Source organism: Thunnus thynnus, chromosome 10 (assembly GCF_963924715.1).
Source record: "Thunnus thynnus chromosome 10, fThuThy2.1, whole genome shotgun sequence".
Classification (NCBI taxonomy): Eukaryota; Metazoa; Chordata; class Actinopteri; order Scombriformes; family Scombridae; genus Thunnus; species Thunnus thynnus.
The window spans coordinates 30,941,201-30,955,256 of record NC_089526.1 but is presented as its reverse complement, the minus strand read 5'-3'; the positions used below and the strand labels follow the sequence as shown (position 1 = coordinate 30,955,256).

The following is a 14,056-nucleotide window of genomic DNA, read 5'->3' as shown; positions in this document are numbered from 1 at the left end:
CCTTGACTTTCCTATCACATGTCTGCTCCTCTGTCTGGCTGCCACCTCTCTTCCTTCCACCTGTTGCAGCATAATGGCGGGTACTTCTGTCACCATAGATGTTGAAGCTACTGCTGCAGCCCCTACAGCAAACATATCTGTGATTTTTGCACAACTTCTCTACAACCCCCTTCTTTCTTTTTTTGTTTATCCAACTTGACAAATGACAAAGTCGCCCTCCGTCATCCGCAGATGTTTGCCTCTGAGACATGGCATCTGACAGGAGAAACAGATAGGACAGGGGGAGGGATGGGGCCGGCCCAGTAAGAGATGTAATTGGGCCAGCCTAATGTCATTATAGAAAATAAGCCCCAGCTTTTCATGGAGGAGGCCATGAAATGTATTATGTGGTATTAACTTTATCTTATATAGCCTACAGTATGACTGTTGTAAAATCAGAATGTGCAGGTATGTTAAATTTGTCTTGGAGTTGCTTGAAGGACATGAGCAAGCTGCTAAGAGGTGCTGCAAGGTAGTTTACTCCTCTCTCATTTGGAAAGACATTTTTATTGATAGAGAGCATGGCTTTATTCCAAAGTGAGGTTACGGGTGATGAGGACACGTTAATGATGATATCCGGCTGTGTTTTTGTTGTTGCTACTCATTCTAGAGCATCTTGTAGCCAGAAAGCCAGGTTTCACATTTTAGTGAAAGTGCTGCAGTCCAGTGAGGCAGAGAAAAACAAGCCCAGTTCGACGCAGCTCCTCTTATGTTAGTTCAGCTCAGATTCACACACATTCATGCGTGAATCTGCATCACTGTAGCTTCAGCTGCTAGCTGCTGCTGCAGACACTGTTTGCTTCCTTAAACTCCTCTGGGCTGTACCATCTCAGCTGAGCGGGGGTCCTCTAGGGTTTCAGGCTGCCCTTGCAGACGGAACCTTTCTCTCCAATCTGCTGCATCGCACCCATTCTTAACCCCCCCTGTGCCCTCCTCCCCCTGCCGTCCCTTATGAGCCACAAGCTCACAGTCTCTCAGGGCTGTCGGCCAGAAACAACACAGCCTCCTAATACCTTCTGCCGCCTTGGATTTCACTCCCCCCTCTGCTTATAGTACAATCTCATCATTTCCAGCTTGCGAAGGGAGCGGAAGAGAGAGAAGAGAGAGAGAGAGAGTGAGAGTGAGAGAGAGAGAGAGGGAGGGAGGGAGATGTTTTGGGCTGGTTTGCAGGGAGAGAGGTTGGCCTGAATGCGTTCTGTCTGCTCTTCAGAGACATCCAGGTGAGCTGTTTCCTCCTGGAAGGTAAGAGGAAGACTGAGATTGGTGCTTATTTTGTCCTGCATCCCTTGTCAAGCCCACGCCCCCCCTCCCATTCTTCTCTTGCTTCAAATACATCGCTTATGTTAGTGTGTGTGTGGTTGAGCGTGAATAGTATTCCCCAGACATACCCCACACACATGTAATACTGTACGAGGCGATGTGCAGATGTGCAGGCATGTCGGCATATGTGCATTTAGGGCAGATGTGGATTGTAGTTGCATGCATGCATGCCGTGTGTATGAGTGTGTGTGTGTGTAGTGTTTTTTGTTTGTGGGGTGTCGGGGGTGATGATGAGCTCTCATGCTAGCATGACAGCTTGAAACTGGATGGCCCACCTGAGTCTCAGTGTGTCTCAGTGGGGAGGATGTGACGAGAGACTCTGGGGATAGAGAGGAAGTAGCGGGAAAAGGGAGAAGGCTGTGTGTGTGTGTGTGTGTGTGTGTGTGTGTCTGCAGTTTTTGCAACAAAGTCTCAATGTTGCCTTCTGCCTGAAACAACGTCAGCACTGTCAGCCCCCCCACCACCCTCCACCACCACTACAACCATCCCCTCTGTGCTAATAGGTAGCATTTCCGTTGTGGTGGTGAACTGAGTGCTGATGTTTACTGGTCTAATGGACGAGATGCTCTGCTGCAGCGTTTTTCTGCTCACTATACAATATGTTGTCCCACTTTGGGAAAAATTGCAACACGCTTGTCTTTTCTGGGCCCAGAGGGATGGAATGTGGGCACTGTGGGGAAGACGAGGCAGAGAGACGGGGACGGGCCATTTACCATCTGTGGCTGCATCTCGTGGACGTGTAGCGAGGCTTTCTGCAGGGCCATATGCAGCTCCTTGGGAAGACAGCAGGCCAGGCTGTTAGGACAAAGAAAAGAGAGAGAGAATAAGGAGAGAGGCTGAAACTGGAGGAGTAGAGCAGAGTACCATGGTGTCATGTGTTTCAGAGACGATAAGTGCTGTCAGAATACGGGGCCAAATCTAAACTAGTGTCCTCTTTAACGGAGAGGAAACAAAGGCTCTTTTTCCAGAGCTTCAAACCCAAAGCTTGCTTCAGTGAATGCAAGATATAAGTGGAAGCAAAGTTCTGTGTCTAGACCAGCTCTTTGCTTTTATCTGGTCCTACAGGCATATTCTGTGTATCTTGTTTTTGAGGTTGCTACTAAATCTGTAGCCTAGCAATGTCTGCCCACAATTTTCACTTCTGTCTTTTATTGTGGCCTGACAGGACTCAGTAAGCATCTGAGTGGAACAGATGTCATCTCAAGTAGGCGTTACAATAGTGACAGTACTTATTCTCAAGGGTTTAGTATTTTTCAAACGAACTGGGTCGCTTGACTACATCTGAAGACAAAAGTGTTTGTACCTGATCTGAATGGCCACATGGAAGATGGGCCTAAACCCTGCTGTCATGGCTTCCCGCTGTCGTGATGAACACTACCTTGAAGAACTTTTTGTCTTTTGCATGTCTCTGTAGACTTGATGCGATGAATTGTACCAATGACAATTAGGGCTGTTGTGTTGAAGGAATTTCCTCTGTTGTGATTTAGGGTGGCTCAACAGCACGGTGTGTGGTTATATGCAGTACGAGTGCCTCTTTGTTTTAAAATGAAAAATCAAGGTAAGTTAGTCTTATTATGTGTTGGCCAAATGGAGCAGCAGTACCTGTAAAAGACACAGAAAACACTTTAAATCGTGTTGTGACAGGAAACAACGTTGGCCTACAGTCGAGTCCCCTTAAACCTGGGATTTATGAATGGAGTCTGGCTGGACGTGGCTTTAGATTGTATGATTGGTGGAAAACTACTACTCTCAGGTTAACTGGCAGCCTGCTTGGCTGTGCGGTGACCCGGGAGAGTTTAAACATATAACCGAGACAAAATATTCTTGCAGATATGTTTTTAAATACCGGGCATCAGCACCAAACCCCAGTAAGCTCACCCTGAGCCCTGCTATGCCCGGTTATGAGGGTTGGGCACCAGGTTAGCTTGTTGGCCTGGGTGCTAGCTGCGTGAGGCTCAGCGTGCAGCGGGTGGGATCCTCTGGAGCTGCTGGACCGGAGAAGCCGCTGGACTGAACAGTGGGAGCTGTCGAACATTCAAAAATGAAAAAATGTGAACATAGCGTGGTTGTGGCAGTTGCTTGCCATCCACCGTGGTTGGCTATAGCGTGGTATTGCAATATTGTGGTTATTACGACAGTCCTAATGATAATAAGGGAGCATAGTTTGGGACAGTTATTCCTGGAAAGCATTCATGGTATTGCAGTGTTGAAAGAGTATTTGTTTAACAGAGAAGTTCAAACTGTGCTTACTTTCACACCTGGCAATCACTGTTTTAAGTAGGCATGATTATTGGATTGTCTGTTTTGGAGAGTTACATTTTGCTGTTGGAGAGAGTTTCAGATGCTGTTAGACAATCTGACAGGCACTTTGTCAGCATACAGAGGCTTTTACTCAAACATCAACATGAACTCTAAGCACACCAGACTGGCTGAACACAGTACCACATCATCAACCTGGAAAACACTTTCCTGGAAAACAGCTTTCTGAAATTCTTTTTAAATTTCTCCTCCTAAAATCATCCTCTCAATACATCTAAGATCAAAAAATGGGCCATTCAGTTGCAGGATCATATTTCATTTCATATCTAGAACACCTAGTTTTAATAGTAATTCATGAGGTTCAGGAGGAGTTTTAAAAAGGAAGCAAGTCATTTCTTTCATTTCAGTTCTACAGAGATGGAGTCAGTGGCACGTGCTGTGATTCATATTGAGTGGCTACAAAATGAAGGTGTTTGCTTAAGTGGAACTCGTGCTAATGATTCAAGAGTGAATGCCCAATTAGACCTGAAATCCACATCCAGTTAATGTCATATTGTTATGCTAATTTCATGTGGACAAGCCTTGCTGTTATGTAAATTCTCAACATGAGACATGAGCACTACACAGCAATACATGTTAATGGCCCTCGAAATGTGTTTTAATTTGATTTTGGGCAGTGCATGACCTTGAATCAATCAAGACGCACATGGTGAAAGGGGAAGTCTATTGATTGTACACATAAGGGACGATTTACTAGTCATGGGGAATACCATTCAGCTTGTGAAAACAGTTGTATAATATGTTTTCTGTGGCTCTCGAGGAGCTTTGTCTGATGACATCAGCAGGGTTATCCCACCTTGCTCACCTTGGGCTCAAGAGAATACACATTTATTGCAGAAAGCCTGCATTACAGACTCAGGGTCTGGAGTTTGAAACATGTAGTCATTTATCAGGCAGGGAGGGTCCAAGAAAAAGACACTATTAAATGCCCTATGGTTGATGTATTCTGCTCTAATTTTGACCATTTTTAATTTGTCTCTTTTGAGTACAGAACCATAAAAGTGCAGTGCTAAATTGCCGGAATGCACCTTTAAATGTATATGAATATGTGCATTTAAATGAATTTAAAATGTATAAACCACAGTTGGTTTGGCAAATTGCATCCAATTTGTGTCAATTTTTCAGTTTTTACTACTTGAAACTGAGGAATGGTAAATTGACTGCACTGAGGCTGAAACTGTTTCCAATCAACTTTAAAAAAAAACAAAAAAAAAAAAAAACGCAGCATCAAGTCAGACTTAAGTGATGACAACTCATTTTGATGTGTTTCCAGCTTTTCAGCACACCTACAAGCTGTAGCGCAACACTTGTCTTGAGGCAGACAGAATGAGAAAACTGCCCCCAGCACTTCTGCATTATACCAAAGTAAAAAGTTGCTGTGCTTCGTGAAGTTTTTTTTATAAAAAAAAAAACTTCTTAAAAGATTTTACAGCCTTATATGAAACAATTTATGAGTTTTTGAAGATAAGTGAGGGTGGAGGCTGCCAGGGCTGCTAGGAAGGGAAGTTGGTGGGTGGAGGCTGATGTAAGGAGCTGGCCATGTCGCAGCTGTTCTCCTGAATGACTGTGTGCTCTTCTGAAGCTGCAACTGCTGGGAAGTCACTACTGTTCACTATAGAGTGTGAACTCTATGAAAGCTGGTCAATATACACCACTTCCTATGTTATATCTTTGATGCAGAGTTGAAAATATCATATAGGCCTAGCCTTTTTTAGGGACTTGTCTCGTTTTCTTCAGTGGTGATTTAGGTAGACACTGCTGTAACGAAGAGCCTCTATCTGGGGCATCAGTTGGCTGTTGGGATATTTTATTCCACCACATATGTTAATTAAAACTCAACCACAATATCTTAAGGCTGGTGTACAAAATGATAAAGAGGAGGAAGGCTAGAGCCACAGCAGCAAAATAACAAAAATGCATTTACATATTTTATTTTGCTGGTGCACTTTATGAGAGTGACTTGCAGAGAGAAGTCACATTGGCTTTGACAGAAGGCCAACAGGATATGGAAAAGAAGGTAGGTCTGAGCCAAAAAGCAAATTACATTATTTCATCACAAAAGAGCTTCTCAAATATACAATATGAAACCTTATAGATTATTGAGTGATATTTATGCATACCTATGTGAAGGCTAAATTTCTTCTCACATTTAGTCAAAGTTAATGCCTTACCCTAAAGGCCAGAGTATGCTTGGAAGAAACTAGTTCCTACAAAGTGTCGTCTTACAAAGTGCGGCCATCACTGTGTGAAGTGGGCATTTTTGTCAGACTGTCAGTTTCAAAAAGTTCTAAAGATTTTTTAGATCCAACCCCCCAAATCTGACATCAGAAAGGTGTGCAGACAGGAGTTTTCAGAAACTGTTAGATGATCCAACAAGCGTATAGTGTGAAGCATACTGACACATTGAAGTCACAGTGAAACAGCAGTTAGAGTGTCTTTAGCTTCCATAATGTGATGTATTTCTGAGTGAAACTGAATATATGGGTAGTGTGTAGATATGAGAGAGATTTAAATCAAATCCACCCAGTGTGAGTGGACTGTTGGCCTCCACCCAAAACTCCCTCACCTGTTTTGCTAGATCAGCAGTTGGAGGATGAGGGAGAAATGAAAACATTAAATATATAAACAAATGTTTTTGCCAACCGAACATACACCTAGTCCTCATCAGTGAATGGAACCAGCTCAGGTGTCATCACGTAACCCAAGTGTGGAACTTTGATCACCTGACAATAAGTAGTGATGACAGTCATGGGAACATATCCACCAATGTCCACGTTTAGGTGATGTGACCACACTCCAGCTAGTTCCTTTAGCTAATGAAGACTGTGAAATGCGGTTTAAAGCTCCCAAAAAGCGAATAACTGGACCTTTAAGAATAACAAACGTTTCCCAAAGAGTGAACTTTCATGTTCAAATTGTTTTTTCCATTTCCCTTTTTTGCACTGATGATTCCATTTGAATCACAAAAATAACATATTGCTTTGTATTTTAAACCAATATAGGCAGCATCACACAAAAAGCTGCCGTGTTTGAGGAGAAACAAATGATGCTATATTTAGAGCAGACACAAACACCGCTCTATCTGCCATTCAAGACCACAAAGGCTTGTGGATGGGAGGTGGATGAGGTGTTTTTTTCCAGTCTGTCCTCTGGTGTATCGTCTCACTATCGCCTTGAGCCCAGAACGATGAGCCCAGGCAAGCAGATAGCCCTTCTTTGTCTCAGTGAAATGGAAATGCGTTCACACAGTGGGTAAGCCCTGACTCTGGCCAAGTTAACATGGCTGATAGCCTTGAGTTAGCAGAGCACATAAGTAGGCTTTATGGCTGATTGGTCCTTTATGGCCTCTGTGGTTCTTGTCATCGTTCAAGCTAATGTCATCAGTAACTACTCCTCTGGAGATAGTTGAATTAGCCTGGACCTGCCCACTGTGTTACTGCCTACCTTTTTCCATTACTGTATGACATCTCCAAGATAGGATGAATCTTAAATGATCCCTGTGGGGTAATGGGGTCACTGCAGCAGTACGGAATAAATTATAGATAGGAAAACAATGCAGTTTATCACAGTTTGTTTATGTGTGTGCATGTGTGTGTTGGTATATCAGCATGGAGGTGGGGAGGGGGGGTAGTTGTGATTAAAGAGGCTATACTTCAACCAGAATCAATATGCTGTTTCTGCATCCATGGCAGGGTTTTCCTGTCTTGGAGGGGCGTTCCCATCTGGGAAACAGAGGAAAGCCAGATGTATTAGGACACCCACATGATTAGCAGAGGTGGCGCTCTTGTCATAGAACAAGAATGCCCAGTGCTTTGAGTAGCTTTGTTTTTGGATGCTTACAGTTTTATTTATGACTGTAATTACATATTTTTGATTACTATATGCTGTTAATCATGTTTTAATTTTTCCACTTCGGGGTAAAACTCTACAACAAGCTAAAAATCATTGCCTCGTAAAATTTTAACAAACTATTACCTGTTCACACATCCAGCAGACACAGATCAACCTGACAAATTTAAGTCCAATATTCACTCTCCTTTTAGCTCTATTTTGTCCCCAACATCTCCTCAGTTCACCAGCTAGTTAAAAATATGTCTGCTGTTTGGTGCCTGCATACAGCTCCTGGAAACCAGGTTGTGAGAGATGTGAGACTGAACCAAAACAATGAAGTTGTGGCCCATAAAATCAGAACAATGAGCTAAGACAACCAGTGGAACTACAGTGTTGGATGATAATTCTCTGTGGGTTCATCACTACAAGTGACCCTTTTCACATTCTATGAAGTCATTTCATCCATTGCTCATGTAGAAATATTGATTTGTACAGCTTTAACAAGACATAATCAGCTATGGTTGGAACAGGAGAAACACATGCTGGTCCTAAACCAGGAATTGGAGTGGACAATAAAACCCTCCAACCATGAGTCTACACCACCACTGACTTTGAATTCTCCACTACCCCTAACCAGAAGCATGGTTGGTGGATAATGGTGGAAATATACTTTAAATGTAAAGATCCAGAAATGTTTCAAAATATAAAAATACTGAAATAATCATTTGTGTCTGACTTCAAGAAAGTTCAATTGCCTTGTTTTAAATTCTTAAAATTCCATCTACTGCTCCCTCACCGAAAAATCCAGGATCTATAAATAACAAAGTTATTTTTAACTTCAAAAGTTTAACTGCTTGAGACAAGATGTCTCATACTTCACTGTAAAGTCCATTCTCAGTGTTTGTGCACTTGAGGCTTCAAGTTTCCACATCACACTTGTGTAAGTTGCACACTGGACCACAGTTGAGCCAAGCATCTTATCAGTGTCTGTAGTGACGGATGTTTCCTACTCATAGTGGAGAGCTGTGAGTATGTTCCACAGATACAACCACCCCATTAATGTAGAGTGCCATCCATAGCTCTTAGTGTGAGTTGATGCAGATTGATAACAGAGAGCTAGTGGTTAGGGGTCTGTTAAAGAAAGGGCCTTCTTGTGCTCCTAGAGATTAAAATGACAGAAGGCTTACATGTGTACACAGAGCTTTGATTGTGTTTGCAGGAATAAAGGTTTGCCTCTTCCAGATCATACTTTAGGCTGCCCTCTTTATCTCTGTGTCTCTGTGTTTCTATAGATTCATTATATCAGCTGGAGCAGAGAAAGTATGAGGCTGAGGATCATCTGCAGATAATCTCCTCTCTGTCTACTGATGTAATATAGTAATTGCAAGCATTGACGGCTTCACAGTAATGAATAACTAGTATTTTTCTATAAATATGTGTTGCTCGCTTGCGGATGTGTTAATGAGCGATGGCATGATGACGCAGTAGGCTGGTAGAGACCTAGAAGCCCTGTCTGTTATTTCCTTGCCTCTGTTAAAAGACCGTACAGTATTAGTGAAATGTGCTGGTTTGTCAGGTCCTCTGAGGCAGCCTCTAGTGATATGTGGATTTATTGCTGTATGGAAATCATAATGCTACAGCATATAATAAATGAGAGTAAATCCCTGCAGCCAGGTCCCAAAAATCTGCCGGAAAGCTTGAAACCAGAAGAGTGGAAGCTGTTAATGCAGCAGATTAATGAACATGGTTTTTGGAATGACATGTTCAACTATGACATATACTGTAGGTGTAATGTTTGAGTGTCCACATACTTTGTTTAGATGTCCACGTTCTTTTGTGCATCATGAGTTGAAGTGAGTTGTAGGAAATGAAGTGGCAAGTAAATTAAAATTGAAGTTTGGAGCTTTATATTAAATGTCAGTCTTATACTGGTGTACCTGAATTAGGTGCTTTCCAGTATAGGTATCAGTTCTGCAGTGAGATGTTAGTTCTCTAGTGCTACAGTAGCTTGTGTCTGCAGAGTGCAGCAGTGCGTAACATCTTGTGAGTTTTAAAACCTCATCATCCATCTCAGGTTTTTGTGACCTTATTACAATGCCTGAGATGTGTTTGTGTTCTAATTTTAGACCAGACTAATGCTATATTTAGCACATGTTTAATAGTTTTGTCTGGATTCAGCATAAACTGAGCAGCTGGCGCTTCATTGATGTCCTCCCAGCCTCACCCAGTTTCTCTGGTCACATCACTCCACTGCTTCCACGAGAGGTTATTATCCCTCCGTCTACCCAGCCATGCCTCCATCGATTATTTTTGTTTGTTGTCGGTCCTGGTCAGGGTTGGGATCAACAAAGCTACAGAGCAGCCAATTCTACCTTTTTTTTCTTTCCTGGCCAGCTATTATATCACTCTGTTCTTTCTTCTTTGTCTGTTTTGGTTTGTTAGTCTTGTTTAGTTTCCATACTAAACATACCCTACCATATATCACCAAGGATTTCTGTTCCATTATATGATTATTCAGGTGTTACGCCAATAATACATTTGTGGAGCATGTGTGCAATTTAAGATCAATCCTGATTCACATACAGTACATACAATGATTTATGAATGAATGTGTTGGGGAGATGCTCTCAGTGAGCGTGCAAACCAGCAGCTGTAACTGAGCACAGGTGTGTTGTATAACACTGATGAAGGGCAACAATGTAGCTAACAGAGGACTATCATATTCCAAACACAATACTTAGCACAGATGCTGTTAATGAAGAAGGAGCAAACAACACGCAAACCTCTACAATCATAGTCCACTTCATAAAGCCAGTACTGTCATTCACAAAAAAATCACGTCAATGCAAAATCATTCATGCCAGGAGCAGTAGGAAGTGTTCGTCAGGATTAGCGAGGTAGAGGTGTAGAGTAACAGTGTATCGATGTGCACAACTATAAAGGATTCTTTTGCACTTTCTAGGAAACCTAACACACACTTAGAGCAGCCATAGACTAACAGACTATTGGCAGTGGACACATGATCATATGCTGTCAGTGGTGGAAGAAGTATTCAGATCCTTTACATTAGCCAATGTGGCAATACCACTGTATAAAAATACTCTATTAAATCTTACTGAAGTAAAAATGCAGAAGTATTTGTAGCAATATGTACTGATATGATCAAAAGTAACCCTTGTTACCCTTGTTAGTGTTATTGGATTATTATAACTGATGCATTAACATGTGTTTAGGTGGAGCAAATTTTATGCTATTTACATAATGGCATTTTATGGGCTGTTTACTTTTTTTTGTACTCTTGATTTGTGAAATATTGTTCTCAAAAGTAACTAGTAGCTGTCAAAAATAATAAATGTAGAGAAAGAGTACAGCCTCTCTTTCTGAAATATAGTGAATGTAGTGGAGTAAAATGGAAATACTCAAGCTAAGTACAAGTAAGTACAAGTGTCCTTAATTATAGAACTTGAATAAATGTTCCTAGTCACATTCCATCAACTAGTGGCTGAAAGTGTTTGCAGCTGTTGTGTGGTTACTTCAAACAAAATATAATGGGTTCAGGCATTGTCACTGGTTCATTTTTTTTTTTTTTTTTTTAGTGTGGCAAGATAGTTATTACCACCATGAAGGATTTTGGAAACTTGTCAGTCTTCATACAGGAGGGAACGACTTCTGTTGTCCTCAGTGTATTGGTCTTTGTGTTCCCAGTTTTGAACGTTTGTGACCTTTTCATCATCCAGTCATGTCCCTTAGCCTCCGATGAGTCGCTGCGGAGCGCTTGGAACACAAGCTTTGTTGAACACGTCCTTCGCAGACACGCTCATCAATTATTGATGCCTTGTAGTGTGATAAGTCCTAAATGACAGCATTTGTTTTTGTTAGTTTAGGTGCTTTTCCAGATGATAGCTGCCGTCACTGAGGACATACAGGATTATGCATGGGACTCATGTTTGTGACAGTTTTGCTGTCTCATTACCACATATGCTTTCAAGCTCCTCATTTCTTTGTATTCCTCCTGCGTCTCTCTCTCTCGTGTATTTTCTGGCTCATTTTGCATGCTCCTTTGCTTAGACATGTTTTTTCTCCTACTCCTTCTCTTGGAGTGCTTCCACTGTATTTCTTGCTTGAAAAGTTCTAATGTACAGATGGATAAAAATGGGAACATTGCTTAATTTTGAGGCATAACAAACTTTGTCTCAACAACTTGGAAAAATGGCAAGAGGGACTATTCATTTAGTTTTTATATGGGTTTCTTGGCGGTTACAGTGTAGGCTGGTCTGTAAATCTGATTAAGTGAAGTGAATTTGGTGAATCATTGGTGGCCCAAAGGTTAGAGAGGCGAGCTTGTGACTGGAAGGTTATTGGTTCAATAGCCGGAATGACAGGATGAATCTGAAAAGTGAAAAAGTAGCGCTTTCCTCTCCCTCATTACACCACTGAGGTGCCCTTGAACAAGGCTTTTAACCCCAACTGCTCCAGTAGAGCTGCCCAGTAACCAGCAGATCAGTCTGTGGTTGTACTGGGCAGTGTCCATGTGTGAATGTGTGTACCTGTATGATTAGGGCGTTCCTGCAAAAGAGAGGCTGCCTCTCAGTGAAACTTTCCTGAATAAATAAAGGTTTAAACAAATAAATAATAAAATCAAATTATTATAATTCATTTTTTTGACTTGGAAATATGTGCTGCATTAGGGCTGAACATTTAATTGTTTTTCTATTGAATATTGCAATTTGAAAGAGCAATTTTCAAATTACAGGATCTGTGATTTTAATTATAACTCACATAATTCACTTGCTGCGGCTTGATTAATGTCACGGTTTTAGCTGGTGACTGTTGGCAAGTGTAGCTGCCAAATTAACTCAGCTGTAGTTCCTTAACGTTAACTTTGCAGGCTGGTCAGACAACAGTATTATCTGTACTATGTATGCTTGGCCAAAGTTGGTTTTCTTGAAGAACATACACCACTATGTATAATTTGATGATGTTAGCTCTGGGTTGTGTCTTATTGCTGTACAGAACAGACCAAAACAGTGGCAAATCTTTTTCCATGGAAACGATTGCATCAATGTAGATGGATGGCTAGTAAGTAGCTCATTAAGTGTTGTAAGTGACAAACAAACCAGCAAGCTCTTAAGATGACTTTTCTCTGACTCACTGCTTTGAACCCTTGGAGGACCTTCTAAACAAGCAGCTGCATTATTGTATCTGATAATGTTACAGAGGAACTCCTCAGATTTTACACATAAGCATGTGTGTACAGGTGTTGGGGTGCGCTACTCCTTATGTGAAAAAGCTTTTATAAAGCCTTTTATGGCTCCAGAGGGAGCTGTGTGAAAGTCAGTGTCGGTTGGGGCTGAAGACTATAAGTTTGCAAAGTAAAAAGATCTGGGGGTGTGGAGTTAGAAAGAAGTTACCAGACCTCTGTCTCGCAGCTCCAGGATATATTAGCTACCACTAGCATAACACACCCAAATCTCCAACAGAAATGTTGGCGGTTGAGTTGCATTGTGGGTAATGTAGGTGCCAGTTTTGACAGTGTCAAAAAGACGATTCTGTTGCATCAGTTTTAATCCTTTTTTTAAAGTGTCCTTTGTAAGCCCAACAATGGTTTAGAAATGTAATGCTGAATGCTTTAATGTAGAAACAAGATACATGCTTGTGATTATGCCTGGCAAAAGTATATCTTGTGTTGTACAGTAGATCACAAATACAAGAAATATTGTAATAATCACAGTATAATCTCATTATAAGTCTGAAAATTCAAAAGTAAATTGTTTTCCTCAAACTGTATGTTGAATTCTGGATCTAGGTTGTAGTAATTTTTAGTGTTTTATAAGCTTATATCAGCTGGATAGATTTGTATGCATGACACAATAAGAAAAACTAAATCACTGTAAATGTAATCAACCTAGAGTATACGATCACTATCACGAGGGTGTTTGCTTTCATATTGTTTTTCAAAGAAGTTGCCATATTGGCGTTAGAAATAAGGGAGCCTGTGTATGAGGAATGCTCCAGTGTGGCCAATGAAACCTGGCCTCATGTTAAAGAACAAGCCAGCGAACTGCAACACGACTCCTCCTTGTGTATTACAGTAATTAGAAGTTCTTCCTGCAGGGGAGCCCGGGCCTAAATATTTAATCTGAAGGGAGCCGTGGCAAAACATGTCATGCCGCCTGCATCTTTTGTGTCCAATATACACAGTCCATGGTGGAGGAGCAGCTGGTAAGGTGCTTTGTATTGGAAAATAGATGGGGAGTGTGGAGGGCTGGGTGTGTGCCCAGTGGGCTTGTAGGAGACAATCTGTAGCAGGTCTGCACAATGGTATGGATAAGTAGATGTGTGTCAGAGATAAGATGGAATTGTGTGAATGTGAATGTGTGGTTTGGGAGTAGCAGCAGCAGCAGCAGCAGCCGGCTGCGTGTGCAGCAGCAGAGCCGATGGAGGCTGGAGCTGTTTTGATCAGAGAAAAGAGAGATGGAGATAAAAAGGCTCTCATCTTAGCAGAGAGGTAGCAGCAAGACTCTACAGGGAGGGAAGAGACCAAGGC

General features: G+C 41.7%; 1 protein-coding gene across 3 annotated transcripts in view; it reads left to right on the top strand.

Annotated features, from left to right (window-relative positions):
- Nucleotides 1–14,056, top strand: part of cdk14 (cyclin dependent kinase 14) — a 205,651-nt gene that overhangs the window by 49,980 nt on the left and 141,615 nt on the right. The window contains exon 1 of one of the 3 annotated variants that reach the window (XM_067602485.1): nt 1,131–1,259. The exons of 1 other annotated variant lie outside the window; for it this stretch is intronic. The gene's annotated coding sequence lies outside the window, so the exon portion shown is untranslated. Of the gene's footprint in view, nt 1–1,130; nt 1,282–14,056 lie in introns of those variants that run through there. One more of the 3 variants, XM_067602484.1, reaches the window with a different exon arrangement.